This window comes from Vombatus ursinus, unplaced genomic scaffold, assembly GCF_900497805.2.
Source record: "Vombatus ursinus unplaced genomic scaffold, bare-nosed wombat genome assembly UNPS02011014.1, whole genome shotgun sequence".
Lineage (NCBI taxonomy): Eukaryota > Metazoa > Chordata > Mammalia > Diprotodontia > Vombatidae > Vombatus > Vombatus ursinus.
The window spans coordinates 13,518,393-13,525,920 of NW_020950792.1; positions in this window are offsets into that span (position 1 = coordinate 13,518,393).

Below are 7,528 nucleotides of genomic sequence, written 5' to 3' on the forward strand. Positions count from 1 at the left end.
TCATGACTTCAATTATCACTACTATATAGATGACTGCCAAATTGATATTTCCACTCACAAACTCTAGTGACCCAATCTCATTTTTCCAACTGCCTGCTGAATATCTGTTCCTATATGATATACTACGACTTCAAATGTAACATCTCTAAAATAGAACTCATCATCATCTCCATTAAAACTGCTCTTCTCCCTAACCTTTCCATTTCTGTTAATGATGCTAGGAATTTTCTGTTTCTTAATATTATAACCTTGGAAGCATCTTTGAATTTCCCTTCCTTGCTTTCCATTCATTGAACCAGTTTCCAGGTCTTATTGTTTCTACCTCTGCAGCATCTCTCATTGCAGCCACTTTTATTCATTCTCTCATCTCATATTGACTAAACTCTCATAATAGCCTTCTCTTTTTCCCCTTCTGATCTATCACTTCTTCAATGCATTTTAGCTAAAGTTACCTGAGTAAGCTCCCTATTGCATAGTTATACCACTATATTTAAATTACTCCCTGGCTTCTACTTGGCACAGTTGAACTGAATCCTACCAATCTAGCTTTCTTTCATACTATTTTAATTTATTCTACATGCCAGCCAAATTGCTCTATTCTCCTTTCTTTCAGTAATCTTCCTACCTTCCTTTGGTCTATATCACATTTCTGGAATGACTCAGCCTCCCTTCTTACCACACCTAAACTTAATATCTACTGCCTCCATTGTCTGTTGAAATCTCTTTTCTTCAAACCTGGCCTCAGATTTCATTCTCTGTTTACTTTCTCTGATTCCCGAAACTGTATATCCTGTGGCACCTTAGAATCACTATACTCTAAACTGAACTCTTTCCCTAAAAATGATATCTCTCTTCTCACTTTCCCTATTTTTTGTTTTAGACACTACCTCCATCAAATCCCCATAGCTCCTGTTCTAAGGATCATCCTTGACTCTTCCATCTTCCTCACTCCCTACATTGAATTATTTGACAATGCCTGAGAAGTGTTTCCAGAAAATTTCTTGCAATTATTCACACTTTTACACTCATATGATCATCACCTTAATTCAGACTTTCAACACATCTCTCTTTGAAGATTTGAATAGCTTCCTAACTATTCTCCCCGCCTTTTGTTTCTCACCTCTCCAAATTCACAAATGCTGCCAAATCAAAATCTTCAGTGACTCCCTATTGCCAATGAAACTAAAAATTTTTAAAAAAAAGATACCTTAGGCTGGTATCCTGATCTTGTCATTCCCTCTATCTATCTATCTGTCTGTCTATCTATCTATCTATCTGTCTGTCTATCTATCTATCTATCTATCTATCTGTCTATCTGTCTGTCTGTTGGTCTGTCTATCTATCTACCTATCCATCTCTCACATGGACTTCCTCCCTCACCTGAAATGTACTTCGTCTATATAAGAGTCGGTTTAAATGTTTTGATTCCTTTAAGACTTACATGAGATGCCACTTCCTAAAAAGTATTTAATGAGATATTTGGAAGTAATATAGCAGTTTTTAACTTTCTATTATATTTAGTTTTATACATACACACATATTTATAGGTATGGTTATACATCCTCTCCTCATCAGAATGTGATGTTGTTGAGAGTAAGATTTTTTTTTCCTATCAGTACCTATATATCCTATATATGAACTTGCTTTCTTCTTTTTGATTGAATTTGTGATTACATTAATATAGGGATTACTGCCACCTTCTCTATTCCTATTCACAATCCACTGAACATAGCTGGAAAGAATCCTGCAGACATGCTAATAGGGCATATCACAAATTCATGTTATTCAACCTCAGCTGGGATTTTACTTTGAGAAGGAAATCCTTTAATTCCTCCCTAAATGATTTCTTACTTTACAAAAAGTGTAAAAAATTATATCAAACTTTTTCTTCTGTCTTCAAGTCACACATCTGCTTCTCCTTCTTTCTCAGCTGAGAAAGTTGCCTCTTCCTTTGCTCTAAATAAAGCCTTTAATGTGAGCTTTTCTCCCATTTTGATTCATTTCAAAACTTCATGTCATTATTTTCCACCCTGCTCCTTTCTTCCAGTCTTTCAAAATGTAGTGGTCCTTTTCCTTTCCAAGGCTGATACCCTCTACAAATACTTTATCCCATCCATTCCAGGTTCCATTGAATAAATTGCATCCTCAATCATCCCCCTCTTCTCTTGACTCTTTACTCTATTAACTGGTTATTTCCTGACTGCTTTCAAGTTTCTCCAAGACTATCTATCCTTAAGGGAGAAAAAAAAAACCTTCCCCAAACCCAATAATACTTCCAAGGTATCATTCTATCATTCTCATATTTTGCTCAAGTAAACTTCTTTAACTAAGAATTTGAACACTTTCCACTTTTGCTACTCAACCAACTTTTATTTCCTACTACTTCTATAATAAAATATAAACTTCTGTGTTTAGCTTTGAAACCCAAGATAATGTGATTCCACTCTACTTTTCCAGACCCACTGTACATCATTCCCTCTACTACATTCTCCAATCCACCCAACATTTACTGTGTTCCTCATTCATGAAACTCTCTATCTCACATCTGTGTTCTTGAACTGACCATTCAGTACACCTGAAATGTATTCTCTCTTTTCTCTGTCTTTGTCTGTCTGTCTGTCTCTCTCCATATATATGTATGTAATTTATATAAAACATGTACTTTATATTATATAAAACATACTAAAATCATATACAATATGTGTGTATATACATTCACAAAATACATGTATATGTGTGTATACATATATATGTTAAGAGCTAAGGTATCATCTTTTGCAGGAAGATTCCCTTACCCCAAAATTTAGTTTTCTCCTTCTTAAAGTATTTTATATTTAACTCTCTTTATGTATTTGTTTTTCTTCACTTTTTTCTCTATATAACAGAAATATGTACTTGTCTCTTCCATTAGAATGTAAGTTTCTTATGCATAGTGATAATTACATTGCTTGTATTTGTATCTTCAGTGCCCAACATATTGCCAGGCAATACAGTAGTTGATTGATTAATTATTTATCTCCCTCTATAAACATACAGCAGCACTTTCTCTGTAAGTTTTCTTTCCCAAAGTTGTCTAGAGCCAATGACAAATTAAATGAGTTCACTAAGGTCTCATGCAAGTATACAGCAGAGTAAGGACTTTGACCCAAGTCTTCCTAACTTTGATGTCAGCATTATTTCTATCCATTATGCCACACTATGTCTTGCATGTTGCATTCACTTAAATGTTTATGAAATTGAATTGATTCAATTGAACTAAATAGTCCTCCTCCAAAAACAAAGAACTTCAGGCTTTCCTGGAGGTATTCAATTTCTACCAAGTTGTTGTTTTATTTTAATTGTCTTTCACAATTTCAGATTGTTGGATCATTTAGAATCATGGATCTCTGACTTGAGAGAAACTTAAAGGTCAACTACTCCAACCACATCATTTTACAAACATGGAAATTGAGGGCCCTAAATGCCAAATTGGGGCAGCTAGGTGGCACAGTGGATAGGGCACTGGCCCTGGATTCAGGAGGACCTGAGTTCAAATCTGACCTCAGATACATACTAGCTGTGTGACCCTGGGCAAGTCACTTAACCCCATTGTCTAACCAAAAACAAAACAAAACAAAACAAAAATATCAAATGACTTGCAAAAGTCACAAGATAATGAGTTTTGGATGAATTAATTGCAAAGGAATCTATACAGTGAATATGGGAGTCATAATGGACCACAGTCACTTCCACAAGAAAGCATGCATTATTTATCCCAATCAAAAGTCTCTTATATGACTTATGCACCTATATTCTTAATAATGTTACTAATCATGTCATTCTGTGTCCAGGATTTATGACTTATTGTTTATGATGACACAATTGCCTTTCAACTCAGAAGAGGAATCTTAAATGTCGAATTGCCTACAGAGTTCACTTTTGATTGTGATTCTTAACTGTAAGTTTTGATATTCAACAGCCTGGACCAATATTTTTGGCTGATCAGATCATTAGACTGACAACAAAGGGTTAAAGATGATCCACTGGGGGGGGGGCAGCTAGGTGGCGCAGTGGATAGAGCATGGGCCCTGAGTTCAAGAGGACCTGAGTTCAAATCCGGCCTCAGACACATAACACTTACTAGCTGTGTGACCCTGGGCAAATCACTTAACCCCATTGCCTAGCCAAAAATAAATAAATAAATTAATTAATTTAATTAAATTAAAAAAAAAAAGATGACCTTTTGGGCATAACAGGAGTATTCAATTAAGAAACTACCTGAAGAAATCAAGCCATTCCTAAGCCTTTCTGAAGAGCTGTGTTCCCTCAGAGAATATTATTATTGGAAATGACAGTTGGTAATGGTATATCTAACTTTTGTTAAATACTGAATTACCACCTGGACTTATACTTATGTAACAGAGGTCTCTCTTGCTCTCTCTCTCTCTCTCTCTCTCTCTCTCTCTCTCTCTCTCGCTCTCTCACTCTCTCTCTCTCTCTCCCTCCTTCCCTCTGTCCCTCTGTCTCTGTCTGTCCACTCTCTCTCATCTATCTATCTATCTATCTATCTATCTATCTATCTATCTATCTATCTATCTATGTATATGGGTGTACACAAATATATGTTTATGCATATAGAATATACATATATACACATATGCATGTGTGTATATTTGTGTCACCAACAGTTTACTCCTCTGTCATTGTTAGCCATTATGGGGTAGATATTCAAAACAAACACCTATTATGTTCTAGGCATTTGTAGTTCTCTAAAATACCTAATACCATTCAACACACAACCATAAATTTTTAGTTTCTTTTGTTGTGAATTTCACCACTCTATGTGATCGTGTGAGTCATTATTGTGCTGAAGCTAAATTGAACTCTCATAAAAGCTGATTATTACATTTTCAGTGTGAACATGTACACCTTGGAAATCACCAAATGCTACAAATCATGGTTTGATTTATTGGTTTGTTTATGGTATAGACTTAAAAATTGTTGCAGAGAATGTTAATGCAGATTAAACTTGAATGTGCTGTGCATACATTTTGTGTTAAACATTTACCAGAATATGGAGTATAATGTTGGAAGCACAAAAATAGTAATTCTTGCATCTTATTGCTATGCTCTCTCTACTCTGTTTTGCTTTCAGAAAGGAGATATGAGGTGCATGTAAGAGGTTTTATCTCTGATAACAGTTGAAGGAATACTAGAAAGACTCCTTAAGGCTCATCATTGTTTTGACATATTGCTATATAAAGAATGGGCTGATTCTGAATAATGTTTGCTTGCACTGGGGCTGCTTATTAGCAGATGATGATCCTATATTAATTCAGATCTAGCATTTGATTAATGAGAGATCGTAGGAGAATTCACTTTGTCAACCTTTTTTTCATTGTATGCTTATTTGCTTTTAATGTCTTTAAAGTTTTTCATTTTAATTTACTGAGGTTGACTAAGAGAAGGTATTATTCTAACATCATATATTGTAGTAGTAGTGCCAAATGTATATCACAGGTACTAGATATGTGGTTTCATTTGAAGGCACTCTTGCCATAATGCAAGGCCATAGGAGGAGATTTCATAGTCTGAGATATGTCCATGCACAAAGTATAAGAGTTGTGTTTTTTTTAATTATTTTGTTTTTGAATATTCTTATTTCATAGCTTGAGACTCTGGATGAAGTATGTGCCTGTGGGTGAAGTTCTATGCCAGTGCTCAGAATCAAAGTATAGGAACATATAAGAAATAAAAGTCCTTTGATTTTGAGCATAAGAATATGGTAACCACTTCTAAGATTTATGAAGTTAGACCTACACTTTCTCTAAGCCCATTCAGTGAATAAAAAGTAAAAAATAAAAGAGACCTGTGATCTCATTAGCATACAGAATGACAGGTTGCAGTAATTCCCTCTCCCAATGCAGAGAGGCAACTTCTCTGCTACATATAGACTTATAAATTTACCTAAAACACTAAGATCTGCCCAAATCATCCAATAAATATGTATGAGAAAAAATATTAGTTGAACCTAGTTCTTCCTAGTCCTAAAGTTCTATTCACTAAGTCAGGATGACTCTCTCCTTAATTAACAAATGTTTTAATTACAGTTGTAAAACCTCATTTAACATTTTTCACTAAAATATTTGCTTTTTTAATATCAGTGTCTATGTGATATCAAGTATTGATTTTAACAAAAGCAGCAAAACATTTTGTTGCACTTACCTAAGCATGTTTGTATTTTTGTTTTTGTTTCTCAGGCGTACTTAAATAGAGAATAAGCAAATTCTTTTCCTAAGTATCAAAGTAATCCAAACATAGAAGTCTTACTAAAGATAATCATTCACTGTGATTTCTTGTGCAATAATATTAATAAATATTTTATTGGTGAATAATTCTCCTTTCTTCTGGGCACTAGCCACTAAATTAGCTATAACAGAGATTCACAAACAAGAAATTTGATTTATTAGTAATTAGAATGCATTAGAAAAATGTCTTGCAGATGATTGTTGCACTTACAAAACCCTCATTTTCTTATTATTTGCCAAGTATTCATACTTTCAGAGCTCATGGATTTTCTTTTATGTCATAATCGTCTATAATTTTAAAAAGGAAATGACTATCTAACCTAAGGATTAAATCTGTTATATTAAATTGACCAGCTTACATGCAAATGAAATATCTTGTTTTGCTTTTTTGTAGAAACTGAAGTATGACCCCTCACTTTTTAAACTTTTTCACTAGGTGCCAATAACCCTAGGATATTAGTATTTTTGTTGCTGTTATTGTTCCAGGAACTTTGACACAACAAAACTGGGACCAGAATCTCTTCAGGTTATGATATCTTCTCTAGCTGTGAAACTGCCCAGAATGCAAAGAAGTTCCATGCACAGAAGGGAGGAAAAGGCATACAGAAGGAAGCAGGTGCTAAAATGGTGAGTAATACACAAAAGGCTGCTCTGCTCACCTGGCACAGCATTCCCTGACTGATAGGAATTGTTACTTTGGCTGAGAATAAGAGAACTAGATGCTAGCTGCTACTACTGTTTGTTCATTAGTATCAAGATGCTATTCAACCTTTGTGCAATACTATTAAGTAATGATAAGGAAGAGACTTATCTCTCATCACTCACTCTCTCAGATACTTTCCCCATCTTTACCTATTGTCTTCAGTATACTTGTTTGTAGCATGATGCCCTATAGTCCCTAAAGTATGATTTTTACTTGCCTCAATTACATGCACAGATTTTTCAGTTTCTCCAGAAAAAAAATACAATCACAATTTGTTGTTATCACTCAGCACTAGAAAATTAAGGCAGACAAGGTGTGCTATCTATATTCTTCTGTTACATGATTCTAATAATGAAGTCGATCATTATTTTGAAGCATTAGCCGGTCCAAATTCAGTGCCGTCCTACAGACTTCATTCTCACTCAACCCACATATCTAGGTAGTGGCCAAATATTCTTCCATTTCCACAGCATCTTTAAAATATCAATCACTCATTTAGGAAGATCCAGCTCTTTGCCAGGCATTATGTCATATATTA